The following is a 15,019-nucleotide window of genomic DNA, read 5'->3' on the forward strand; positions in this document are numbered from 1 at the left end:
GATTTTCAAAACACTTACTAAACTGTGAATATTACTCTTAGCACAAATTTCCTAGACAACATGTAAGAAAACTCCCTTTAAGTCAGTTTCTCTTTCACACTTGTTCTGTTTTGTGCTATCTCATAAGTATATTTCTCTGTGATCTATAACTGAACTTCAGAATTATTAAAATTAAAAAAGTTTAACACACAAGAAACCAAACTTGTCTTTGAGTTCTTTGTTAAAGATATGGAATTCTATGCATCAACTTTATTCAAAATATTACCAAAACTCGTAAATAAAATGTAAATGTTTATAAAGTATTGTACCACTAGATTTGTTTCTTTTTTTCTCTATCATCCAGAATGGAGAAAACAAGCCACTCAGCTCAATTTTCAACTGGGTATATAACACAGTCATGATCTCACATGAGAAATGCCAGGCAGTTTAATCTGTCTGGAAGCCCCTCTCCTCTAAATCCTCCCTTCTTTCAACCCCTCAATTAGAGATTTGTGAAAATCATCTATGTGTTTTCTGCATCTCCCAGAGAGGTGTGACTTTGTGAGGCAGTGACCATAAGCTTCAGCATTAGTGAGGGGAATTATAATAGAATTATATAAATGAGTACTCTTATTTAATATAAAATTTAAAAAGGGAAAATAATAAAACCACACCTATACAGTAATGTTAAACTACCTGCTTCTATACTGGCTGAATAACAGTAACTTCCTAAGCAATTTTACTAAACATAAAGTAAACTAAAAAGGAATACATTTTAAAGGTGACTTCTTATCAAGATATTGATGCCTAAGATCAAATCAAGCAAAACACACAATAAACAGCAGCTGTGAATACAAAATGTGCAATAAAAATGAGTATAGGCATAAGGTGTTTATAATGACAAAAAAGATACTATTTCTGCTTAATATCCTTAATATACTATTTTTGCTTAATATCCAAAAATGCCTTGTTAATGAATTTGCATAGTCTTTTTTGGTATTTCTTTCTTTGACAGAGTCACTACAATTATATCTGTCACAGAATGCCTGAAGAAGTATATTGTATACATCCTTATCCTCATTAAATATCAATTACTTCTATAATAGTTTGAACACAAAGAGAAATAACTATTGAAATCTCATGAATCTGTCCATCTCACTAAGAAAACTGAGAACTTTTCCTTTGTGAACAGATGCTCCAACCTGGTGGTCAAATATAATAAAATATTTATTTTACAGTCAACATTGTTGATGCAAATTCTGCCATCCAGCCAAATAAGGGAAACATATATTCAATCACTTCTGCTCATACCTAGGATTAGAGATAATTCAAAACATAGCATCAAGCCATTGCCTCGCAAAAGAGTCTGAGCTGACATAAAAAGGCCAGGTGCATATCTTGACATTTTGTGCAAACTTAGAAGAAAAAGGCTTTGCTCCACAAGTTCTGTGTCCTTCCAATGAGATAAGAATTTCCTAAATAGAAATTTAAAATGCATTGTTACTTACTTCTATCTGAATTACTTTACTTTCTACTTTTCTGTTCATTTCTTTGCCCTTGAAGTCAATACGTGAGATATATATAAGAACACAATATTTGACTAAATAGATCACGAATGCAGGAAGGAAAGTGTAGAAGAAAGAGAAGTATAAGGTAAATGGATTGTCTCCTCCTATGAAATTATTAACTCCTTGAAGACATCAAGCCCATTAATATGGTTTGGCTGTGTCCCCACCCAAATCTCATCTTGAATTGTAACTCCCATAATTCCCACATGTTGAGGGAGAAACCCAGTGGGAGATAATTGAATCATGGAATGGGTCTTTTCCATGCTATTCTCATGATAATGATTAAGTCTCATGAGATCTGATAGATCTGATGGTTTTATAAAGGGGAGTTTCCCTGCACAAGGTCTCTCTTTTGCCTGCTGCCATGTAAGACATGCCTTTCACCTTCCACTATGATTGTGAGGGCTCCCCAGCCATGTGGAACTGTGAATCCATTAAACCTATTTTTTTTTTAATAATTCCAGTCTCAGGTACATCTTTATTAGCATTGTGAAAACAAACTAATACACCCATCATCTTGTTTTACATTTTCCATGGATACAATTATTAGGTTGGTGCAAAAGTAATTGTGGTTTTTACCATTACTTCAAATATAAAGATTTTATTGGGCCTCTTTAAGTTTTAGCCTATGCAACAGACTCTGCAAATAAATGGCTAGTAAGTTTCAATGCCCACGCAGAGTTTATATTCAAATAGAGGAGAATGATCTGCAAATAACATTTAAAGTATTACATAGTAGTAAGTTCAATGTATCCTCTAGTTTCATGAAGTCAGGTTTTCAGTCAGCTTGACTCACCATGACAGCCCCAGTGCACAGTCTTGCACTCACATATGGTTAGTCAAGCAATCAATGTCCAGTTAAAAAAAAAAAGCCATTCAAGGTATTTCTAGGAGAGAGGAATTTAATGTCAGGAACTCATTACAAAGGACTTAGAAGAGCTGTAGGGGCTAAAAAAAAGAAAGTGGGAGCCAGCCAGTGAAACAATATGAAGTGGATTGATTACCCAGAGCTCAAGAAGCTGGTCCTACACCTGGGCTGAAGCCAAGAGCCTGTACTGACTATTTGAGCTAGTGGAGGCAGTGCAACTGATGCTGACACTGTTGGAACTGCACCACAGCTAAGCAGGAAAGACCCAAAGGAATACACTTGTGCTAATCCCACTGGAGATGCTGCTGCTGCTTCTGCTGTTAGAACAGCATTGCCTAAGCAGGAAGTTGGAGCCCCTGCTGGGGCTGCCATGGTGGAAAGCATCTTGTGAAGCTGGGACTGGGAAGGAGCAAGTTCCACCCACCACCCTCCTTGGTCTTCAGACCCCTACTAGTGTAACCCATTGGTGGAACCTAACAGGAAGCCAACTGACAAGGCAGACTAGAAAAGTAGTTTTCAGGCTTTCAGCCTGCTGGGATACAAAGGAGAAGAATGAAGGGTGTGAAAAGCACTAAGAGATAGGAGATATACAGCCAGCCAGTAGCTTTTCAGATAACATGTGTTGCGTGAACAATAGATGTATGTAAAATAGATAAATGCAAAAGAGAAAAGACTGGTAACTCTGTCTAGAATTACATGTTTAACTCCAGTGATTTCCAAATACTTTTGGCAATAAAATCTATATTTTTTCAAATGAAATTTTAATAAGAAGCACTAATATATATTAAGTGACAAAAGGAGATACTTAAGATATAAGTTCAAAGGTATTATAATACAAGTTACAAGTTACTGCAGAGTTATTGAGAATAAATAAAGCTGTTATGATAAATGAAAACACTTTTATACAGTGATTCCAATTGACACTTTCAGTCAAGAGTCATAAAATTCTAACTGAATATTAGGAGTTTTCCTGAATGAAGCACCTTTACACAATCCTAGGGTTTCAAGAAACATTAGAACATTTCTCTACCCACAAAAATTAAAAATTAAAAATAGTAATTTGAAAAATAATCTTAAATTATAACAGATATCAAAAGGTTCATAGCAATAACAGTATTTCAGTATAGTGAATCATAATTTTTAATACTGTTCACTATAACAGAGATGTATGTATATCCAGGCAATATTTAGTTTACTAAAACTTCACAACTGCATGTGACAAAAGCATTGAAATGCAAAGTCTCATAATAAGCAGTTAACAAAATGTATTTATCTATAGCATTTAAGATACTCCATCTCCCTTCATAGATCTGATAAGATAAAGAATCTGGCTTTGCCCACATCGCTTGTTTGCTCAAATAATTTCAGTATTTCTTCACAGTGCGCAGGATAAGCAATAAATGACTAGTTGACCTAGAATTCAAGGACTTCTAATGTCAAGAATATAACTAATATTCCAATCATATCTTTCAAGATTTATTTAGATAAATTCTCTGCTGCAATTCATTGGTCTCTGTACATTATTCACATTTTTCTGCCTTTTCACCTTCAATCAAGTCGTTTCGTTTATCAAATTCCTTTATCAAAGCCAAACCATATAAATTTAAAAATTACTGTAAAACAAGTTCCCATTGCTGAATGCTGAACTTCAATGTTCCTTATTCTACTCCAGAAACAACTCTGGATATCCATGCCTATGTCTACTCCAGTTGCCTTCGTAGTATTTCCATCCTTTCTCTCTTTCTCTGTGTGTGTGTGTTGGGGGAAGGGAATGTTGAAAAATGTTAAATTGGATTTGAGAGCACCATTTACCAACATTCAAATGCAGGTCCATGTTTTAAATAAAAACACCCAAAAGATAATAAAGGATGGCAAATTTATGAAAGTAATTATGGTGTATATTTTACTCACAAGCACCTTTATAAAATGTAGTATTCAATATTTGTTGAATTAATAAAATAAAATACGTTAATTTTCAGACACGGTAAAATATTATAGATAGGGCTCTACCTAGCTCTCCCTCACCATCGGCAGATATCAAAAGCTAATTAAGGGGTTTACTTACTGAACCCAAATTTACTTTCATGATCCTTCTTAGTATAAACCACCATTACTTTTCACTCAGAATGGAACAGAAGATAGTTATTTGCCATACATTGACATAGATTCAGTGTATTAGTCTGTTCTCATGCTGCTAATAAAGACACACCCAAGACTGGGTAATTTAAAAAGGAAAGAGGTTTAACTGACTCTCAGTTCCGCAGGACTGGGGAGGCCTCAGGAAACTTACAATCCTGGCAGAAGGGGAAGCAAACACATCCTTCTTCACAGGGTGACAGGATGGAGAAGTGTGAAGCAAAAGGGGGAAAAGCCCCTTATAAAACAATCAGATCTCGTAAGAACTCACTCACTATCATGAGAACAGCATGATTGAATTACCTACCATCAGGTCCCTCCCGCAATATGTGGGGATTGTGGGAACTACAATTCGAGATGAGATTTGGGTGAAGACACAGCAAAACCATGTAATTCAGTCTTTAGAATATAGCAGTTTGTATTTTCATTTAACATTTAATGTTCTTTCAACATTTTGCTTCACCAACTAAACTATAATTCATGTGAAGACAGGGAGAAAATATATCTCCTCAGCCTATGCAAGCCTCTACACATAATGTGTAATTATTAAATATTTGCTTAAAATGATGAAATATATGCAGAATCAGGGTATTATGATTCATTTCTGCAATGCACTCAGGCCAGTGAGTGTAGCTCAGGAGAGCTTAAAAAAATTACTGTAAAACATGTTCCCATTTTAAATGTTGAACTTCTATAGAGCATACGCACTTGAAATTTCTGACACAAATCTCCTGAGGATCACTGTCAAATATAAGGCCATTTGAAATAGACATAAAATCTTCTTCTGCCCTTCCCCCTTTGCCTCTAAGTTATTGTGCAATTAGAGATTTCTTCCCATGTGCTTAAAATACAGCAGAGAAAAACAGTTACACTATTCTTTTTATCTGTAAGTCACACAAGTGTTGCCCGGTCTTGCAAATGATGATGTAATCAGCTCTTCTTTTAATGTTATATAAAAATAAACCCTCATCAAATAAAGCTGTATATAAATATTAATATAATCAGGGAAGTGGGGTAGAGTGATAGGAACTTTAGTGACTTTACTCACAAAAATAGGATGTAGGATTTGGTGTGAGTGGTACATATCCAATCACAATTACCACCAAACAAAACAGTCATTTAGCTTTGCAGCTTGGGCTTCACCATTTTTACAGGATGAACAAGACAACAGCAACTATGCTGCAAATGAGGACTGAAAATGGTACAGCTCTCTTTTTTAAAAGGAGGAAAAAAAATTCTTATTTTTTATCATCTTTCCAGTCTGCCTCTAAAACACATCCTGGAGGAAACGAGTTGCTTACGAAGTGTGGAACAACCCATTGCTCCTATATTCTTTATTCCATACAAATAATGAGTTTGATAGCAGTTAAAATATTAAGATGAATCCAGTCAGGATTCTTCCAGCAAACTCTCATTTATCATGCTCGGCCCCTCTATCGTATCTCCTTGTAGCTAGATAATCCCTTTCCCATTTTGGTTCAGAGAGCTTTATACACACTACCTCATTAACTTCACAAAGAGCTGTGTGAGCTTCAGAGAAGGCAAGTAAACCAATATGAGACCTGGAAACCAGTTGCCAAGTGCCAAATGATACACCAAATACCTATGTACAACTAATGCAATTGAGTTTATTAACCAAGATTTCTAATCATTTCTTTTTCTCTTACCTCTGTTAATGAGCCCATGAGTCTTCACATAAATGTACAGTAGACAAAGTTAAACAGAAAGTGGATTAATTCTCTAGGAATGACCGTTAGTATATGTATCATTAACCAGGATGATTCAGTCAAAAAAATAAGTTTAATTAACTAGCTACTCTGGACTAGCTTTGTACCAAATAAAATGAGATTGGCAGCAGCAAGTAAACATTATCCAAATTGGCTATTTACCTACATAAATTTACCAGATAACTGTTCAGTCTTCAAGATGACTTCTGTTGGGTAAACTTAACCTTGGTAGACATTTTTATTTCATTTTATTTTAAGTTCTGGGATACATGTGCAGGACATGCAGGTTTGTTACATAAATAAACATGTGCCATAGTGGTTTGCTGCACCTATCAACCCATCACCTAGGTATTAAGCCCCACATGCATTAGCTATTTATCCTGATGCTCTCCCTCCTTCCATCCTCTGACAGGCCCCAGTGTGTGTTGTTCCTCTCCCTGTGTCCATGTGTTCTCATTGTTCAGCTCCCACTTATAAGTGAGTGCATGCAGTGTTTGGTGTTCTGTTTCTGTGTTAGTTTGCTGAGGATAATGGCTTCCAGCTCCATCCCTGTCCCTGGAAAGGATATAATCTTGCTTCTTTTTATGGCTGCATCATCAGATTGAACAGGCAACCTACAGAATGGGAGAGAATGTTTGTGATCTGTCTATCTGACAAAGGTCTAATATGCAGAATCTACAAGGAACTTAAACAAGCTTGAAGAAAAAAAAATAACTCCATTAAAAAGTGGGCAAAGGACATGAACAGACACTTCTCAAAAGAAGACATATTTTCACTTGTGATTAATCTCTATAGTATATAGAGTCTTTTTGTTTCATTAATTAAACTCAACATCAAGAAATAATTTTCTGACAGATCTGTGAGAATAGTATATCCAGTGTTTAATATAACTATGAAAAATGCTGGAAACATATTATAGGGAAGAATCCAAACTGGTCTCCAAAAAGATGTAACAGGTATTTTTAAGCTCCATTTCTACGATTATGAGCTGTATTAAAATATTGGATATTTAAAAAAAACCATAAGATGGAAGTGGTAGGTTTTAACCAAAATTCTGTATCATATGTATTAACTTCTCTTTGGTAAACCTTTTCTACATACTCTCTAATACCATTTTCCTTTTCACTCCATCAAAATTTTTATTCTAAATAACCAATCAAGTAGGAATAAGTGAATCATTCCACCTAGATTAGTAATGAATATGAATTTATTGAGCTCTTTATTGCACTCAACACAAGGATTAGAAATTGAGGAATGCAAAATACTACAACCATCAAAAAGTTTATCCTTAAATTCATTATCTACAACTCAACCCCTCAGTCTACCTCTATTTGTTCCTTATCTCAGATACCATCATCATTGTCTGTCCAGTTGACTCAAGCTGGAAGCTAGTAACTCCTCTTCCCCATTGTTCCCACATACCTAGAAAAGTCTTATTTATAATGCCTCTTTATCAGTTCTGAAACAGATTGCACTACCACTGTCTATGTCTACAGCACCACTGTCTAGAGTCTGAATTATTCCCCAGCTCTAAGCTTGTCTCTGTTCTAATTTTAACATGTACATGCAAAGTTGTCTACTGAAAGTCCAAATATGATATTGCCACATCTCAACTCAAAATTGTACTCTAATACTCTATTTTCTTCAGGGTAAAGTTTAAACTTAGAGTAAACTGTCCATAAATTTGTCATAGTTTGACCCTCCAACCTTATCATTTTTAATTCTACTACTTCTATATATGTGTAGCTTAGCCTAGTAAATGTTTGTTAAAATCCCTTTATTTTTCAACTGTTCACTTAGCAAGACTTCATTTTCCAGCATCTCTTACCATTTGGAGTGTTCATATGACAAAATTCTGACCAGTGGGATGTAAGCAGGAATGATACGTGTCACTTCTACATCAGAATGGTTGAGAAATGGATGTGTCTTTTCCACAGTATCTTTTTCTTTTTTTATTATTTTATTTTATTTTATTATTATACTTTAGATTTTAGGGTATATGTGCACAATGTGCAGGTTTGTTACATATGTATCCATGTGCCGTGTTGGTTTGCAGCACCCATTAACTCGTCATTTAGCATTAGGTATATCTCCTAATGCTGTCCCTGCCCCCATCCCCCCAACCCACAACAGTCCCCGGAGTGTGATGTTCCCCTTCCTGTGTCCATGAGTTCTCATTGTTCAATTCCCACCTATGAGTGAGAATATGCGTTGTTTGGTTTTTTGTCCTTGCGATAGTTTACTGAGAATGATGTTTTCCAGTTTCATCCATGTCCCTACAAAGGACATGAACTCATCATTTTTCTATCTGCCAGTTAAAAAGGGAGGCCTTTAAGGACCCAGAAAAGGAGAGAGATGTAAGACAAAGGCAGGCTAGATCCCTGAATTATTATATGGGAAGCTGCCTCACTAGGAACACTGGCAGTGGAACAGAATTTGTGATTTATCTTTAACAGCAATTGACATCCTCTTAGTTTGTATTTGATCCTTACCCGAGCCACATACTTTTTCTAAAATGTTTCAGGTATTCACTCAGTTCCAGGTTTGGCACATGATGTTGACTGTCTAGAATCCTCTGGCCTTTATGTTAGTTTTATTTTTCTCACTCCTGATCATCTGCTAGATTTTGGTTTAAACTTCACTTCTGCAAACTATCCTTGACCAGCCTAACCCTTCCCTAAAGCCATACCTGTGATCCTTTTATGTGATTTAAACACCTTGGACCTACCTTATTTAAGCATTTATCACACACTCACTGCATTATATTTTCCTATTAATCTGTCTATCCCACTCAATCTAGCAAGCTTCTTAAAAAGTGAGCCTATGACATGATCACTGTTGTATATTTAGCAGCTTACACAGGAACTGGGACATAGGAAGCATTTATATTTAGATCAATAAATCATCAATAAACTGCCTATAATATCTTTGAATCAATAAACTGTTTGTATTTATTCAATTCACAAATATTTATTGATACTTATTACATGCCAGCCACTATGACAGACAAATTAGATATAGTGGTGAACAAAATAATCAGTTTCTGCCCTCATACAAATTAGTGTGAGTGGGAGAAAGATAAAAATTGTGATAAATGGCAAAAAGAAAAATTAGATAGCAAATAAAAGAGTATCAGGGTGGGAGGACTAATTTGTATTGGAATGTGAACCTTCTCTGATGTTGAATTCTGAAATAAAGTTTGCTCTAGTTCAATGGGCAAATTACCTCAATCATGATGTATAAATAAGGAAACCATGTCAGTGTAACATGGAAGTTGCATTGGTTCATACAGTTTTTCCCCCAGCATTTTACTATATTATTCCTCTAAATTCTCACGCAGCTGAGTCCAGTTTGCAAGTGACGGAGTGGTATAGTACTATGCACGCTGCTCATTCACCCCACGCTCCAGCTCTTAGCTTAGTCTGTCCATGTGCTCTGTCATGAAATCAGTATTGCAGGGTCTGCCTACTGGGTATACATTTTCTCTTTATCTCTATAACTCAGCAATCTCAACTTTTTGTTGAAATCCTTCCATAAACATTCCATTACTGAATTTTTATGGGAAAATATCCTGTATTTACTCATATAGCCCTTTATGAATAATGAGCTTAACACATTTTTAAAACTGTTCATATTTTCATTGGAGTTATTATTGATTTGTGTTAGTCCATCAATTATAAATTTTCAATGTTTCATGAAAATATGAAAATTTCATGTGGTTGGTCCCAGATCTATTCTCATATATACCTTGTTATTTTTCTGTATTTTATGGAATGAAAGGTTCTCTAAGAACCTATATATTTTGTTATAGTCAAAACTCTATACCTTCCCTGATTTTCCTCTTCCTTCTTAAATTGCTTCCATACAGCTTTCTCTGGAAGTTAATAGATGCCCTGCTCTTCTTGCCATACACCAAACACTGGGCATGTCATTTGGTTCCATCTGTGTACAGAAAACCTGTCCAAATCTACTTGTCTAACTGTGAACTTGGCCTCTCCATCCAACTTGGCAAGAGTTTTCTGTACACGGCATTTCAAACTGTATGTACTGTCACTAACAGAAATGAAATGTGGAGAAGACAATTCAGCTTATCATCTCGCAGTGACAGAACTCTGTGCCTGGTTTCTTTGTCACACTAGGTAATGCCACTATATCAGCAGCCAGCCACACAGGAAATCTTGGAGTAATTGTCAACTCATCACTGTTCTTTGTTCTATAGATTCATTTTCTGCAACTCCTTCTATAATTGTTCTTATACTTCCCAAACTTGGCTTTTCTTTATTATGCTTTATTCCCTTCTTAAATATATCATATTAAAATTTTCTTATCACCAGACTTTGTGTGGGCCAAAAAGATAAGCATCAAAATCTTTGCTTTGTGAGATCCAGTGCAGGTTATTTAACTTGTCTGAATTTCTATATGCACAATTGTTACAACATTTGACTAATGGTATATAAATTAAATCAGGTGTCAAAAACATAAAATCAAATTAAAAACAATTGGGCAAACATTTGCCAAAAACCTAAACCATTAATATTATATTTTAATATGTTTACAAGCTATTAAGAAATAGACTGAAAACCTAGTAAAAAGACCATTGCCAAATATACATCTTTGGAGTAAATATCCAAAACACATAAGAAATATCCAAAATACATAAGAAATTCAAACAACTCAATAGCAAGAAAATAAATAACCTGATTTAAAAACAGTCAAGAGCCAGGCGCAGTGGCTCACCCCTATACTCCCAGGACTTTGGGAGGCTGAGGCAGGAGGATTGCCTGAACTCAGGAGTTAAAGACAGCCTGGGCAACATGGTGAAATCCTGTCTCTACAAAAAAAATACAAAAAATAGCCAGGCGTAATCCCAGCTACTCAGGAGGCTGAGTTGGGAGGATCGCTTGAGCCTCATAGACAGAGGTTGTAGTGAGTGGAGATTGGCCACTGCACTCTAGCTGGGGTGACAGAGAGAAACACCCCATCTAAAAAGAAAGAAATAAAAAACAAGCAACAAACTTGAATCGACAGTCCTCAAAAGAAGACATACAAATTGCCAACAGGTATATGAAAAAAATGCTCACCATCACTAATCATCAGGAAAATGCAAATTAAAACCATAATGAGATATCACTTCACACCTGTTATTATCAAAAAAATAGAAGATAACAAGCGTTGGCAAGGATCTGGAAAAAGGGAAACCATTGCAAACTATTGGTGGGAATATAAATACATCTAGTCATTGTGGTAAACAGTATGGAGAGTCCTTCAAAAACAGTATCTATATATAATTACCACATGATCCAAGAATCCCTCTACTGGGTATGTGTCTAAAGAAAATGAAATCAGTATGTCAAAGAGATATGTGCACTCCCTTGTTTACTGCAGCATGATGTGGCTATGCCACAATAGCCAAGATATGGAATCAATGTAAGTGTCCATCAACGGATGGATGAATATGGAAAATGTGATATAAATAAATATATATATATATATAGAGAGAGAGAGAGAGAGAGAGAGACAGAGAATACTAGTCAGCCATAAAGAGAAGGAAATTCTGTCATTTGTGACAAGATAGATGGACTTGGAGGACACTAAGTTAAGTAAAATAATCCAGGAGCGGAAAGACAAATGCCACATGATATCACTCATTTGGATTCTTATAAATTTGATCTCCATAGAAGTAGAGAGTAGAAAGGTGGTTACCAGGGACTGAGGTGGTTGAGGGGATGGAGACTGGGGAGATGTTGGCCAAAGGATACAAAATGTCAGTTTGATAAGAGAAGTAAAAAAAAAATCTATTGTACAACATTATGAATATAGCTAATAACAGTATAATATTTCTTGAAAAATGCTAAGAGAAACAATACAAATGTTCTTACCACAAAAATAATAGCTATGTTAATTAGTTAGATTTAGTCATTCCATAATGTATGTATACTTCAAAACACCATGTTATACACAATAAATACGTACAATTTTATCTGTCAATTACAAAAGAGAGAGAGAGAGAGCACTACAGCCTTCTGGGTATATTCCACTTCATTGAGAAGTTTTACACTTGACAGTTATATGCAAATATTATTGTAGGCCACAAAATTATTACTCAAACTAGTTGTTGTGCAAAATAAAATTGGTAAAGTATGAAGTCTATCTTAATAAGAAATGTAAAGGTCTTACTGTTATTTTTGTATCGTAACTGTGCAGCCTATTAAATCATGGGTTTTTTGTAACAGGCTTGACCCAATCTTATGAACCATAATTGGAGGTGGTAAACTTCATGGAAAAATCACTGAACTTGAGGTTGGAAGATCTTTACTGATGTTTAGCTTTCTTACTAGCTGTTTGGCCATAGTGAGATACTTCTCTGAATTTGAGTTATAAAACGCCAAAGATTTTTAATCCTCAGGATTGTTTGAGCAGGGCGACCATAAGCAGATAGGCAGCTTTTGTGTTCTACAAAGGCACTCATACAAGAGAAAAAGCAGGCTTAAAGCTCAGTCTGTTCTTCAATGACCAAATTATAAGTGCTGAAGTTGGGGCCATCTATCAGGAGGAGCTATGACATTTTTCTTTCTAAAGTTTCCTTTTGCTTATTGAGCTGTAAGGTTGCATCTGCTCAGAGAAGGTACTTTTTCTAGTTTACTGAAAGTTTCCACATAGGTTACCTGATTGTGAAAACTATAACAACAACTACAACAAAACCCTAAAAAACAGCAACTGTAGAATTCTACGTATATATATTGTTAATTTTAAAAATTGTTAAGGAAAAAAGAGCAGAGATATGAATAGTTATCTAACAAACTAAAAACTAAAAAAAGTAAAATTATGGGAAAGACTTTAATAATACAAGTAACCAGGAAAATGACAATTTAAATAGCTACAAAATATTATCTTTTTATAAAGTTAGTGAATAATTCAATAATAAAAGTCATTATTGAGATGAGGATGTATTGAAGAGACACAAACTGCTAGCAGTTTAATTGGCATAAACTGTCTTAATTATTTTTGCAAAATTTATCAGAGCCTTTTAAAAAAATTCTGACTTAGAACCTTAGAACTTAAAACATAATAATTTTAAAAATCTGACTTAGTAAATTTCCTGAAAGCTCATACTATTAGCATTCTCAGAATTCTCCTTTTCCTAAGAATATAAATAAAATATAGGGCGATCTTGCAAGAAATTATGAAGACATCCATATTGATGAGGTCACATAGCTAAAATAACTTCTTACCTAGCATTCTACAAAAAATGAGAGCAATTTAAATAGATGCTTTCATGCCTTAGTGCTTCTTTATGTGATAGATTTACTAGGCACAAATCAATTAAAATCTGTGAAATGTTCATGCATTTATATGTAGGAAACAAACTTCCTTTATTCAGCAGATAATTGAGAGAATATAGTTCAAATGTGTACTTTAGTCTATCAGATGTCTAGCAAGAGGAGAAACTGTCCCTTAGGTCTGTGTTCATATGCTTTTGTTACAATATTTTCAGATAAACTTTTAATCTGAAGAATATTTGCTATTCTACTTCTTCCTGGTATAATTTCTTATTTGGTAGTTTTAAACTTTAAAATAATTATTTTTCTAATCCATTTAATTCCCTAGGGCCTACCTCTTTCAGTAATTCTTTGAATTCACCACCAATTTGCTGGATTAACTATCCCCATTTTTATTGTCCATGATCTCCTCACATTCTCTTTCCCTTTAACTAGCTTAAATTCTATTTTACATCATTATAACCTTTACATTACATAAAGTAGCCCCCTTGCCCCTCCTATCTCTCCACAGTTCTTTCCACTTAAATCTAATTCACTATTTACATTAGTTTACACCTTTGTTGCTGAACATGAACGGAGAAAAATCCATAGCCCATGTTGACAGGTTTTACTTTTAATCAATGACCACAAACTTCAAGTGAACCCTCACCCCTGCCTGATTAGCCTACTATGGTTCCCTAGTCATCTAACATTCCTGTTCTCTTAAACTTCTACTCATCTATATTTCCTGTCCTCTTTTTTCTTCCAACCACCCCCAGCTCAGATTATGACTTTGTTTTCTATTACACTAAGAAAATAGAAGCAATCAGAAAAGAGCTTTCTTATTATCTTCTCACCAAATCTGACAAATCTGCATCTAATTTGATTATGGAGGCATTCTGTGTGATTCATTTCTTCTTATCTGAACAATGAGACAGACTCATGTGATAGGTCCACTTTTATTCAATCTATTTCTTTAAAGCTAATGTTAAGGTTTCAGGAAGTTACTCTGCAGTTGGTGTTAGGGTATGTATAAGGCTTTTCTGATCAACACTTTTTCTTTAGTAAATCATGAATCTATCCAATGATTTCTGTGAAAGTTAGTCATAAATTATTACATATTGACATCATCTATTAGTAAGAATATGCCAGCTTATGGATCATGTCGTATAATGCATAGCATTAACATTAATCTAAGGACTCTTATCTTTGCATTTTCCTTCCCAAGGCGTTTCCAATTTATAGCCTTAGATTACAATTCAGGAAACTACTACAGATGTGGAAAGCAAGAAACTGGTACAAATGCCCTCTTCTCTTTCCAATTTGGTTTCAAGATCTATACCACTATGTAATACTGAACCATACGTGAAACTTGTGGCAGTTCTGAAAGAAGGATATGACAGTCTTTAGAGCTTTGGTTCCTTTAGCTCATCTATAGTGTGCTACATATGTGAGATAGTTAAATGTTAGTGAAAAAATGCT

Source organism: Nomascus leucogenys, chromosome 9, assembly GCF_006542625.1.
Source record: "Nomascus leucogenys isolate Asia chromosome 9, Asia_NLE_v1, whole genome shotgun sequence".
NCBI classification, from domain to species: Eukaryota; Metazoa; Chordata; class Mammalia; order Primates; family Hylobatidae; genus Nomascus; species Nomascus leucogenys.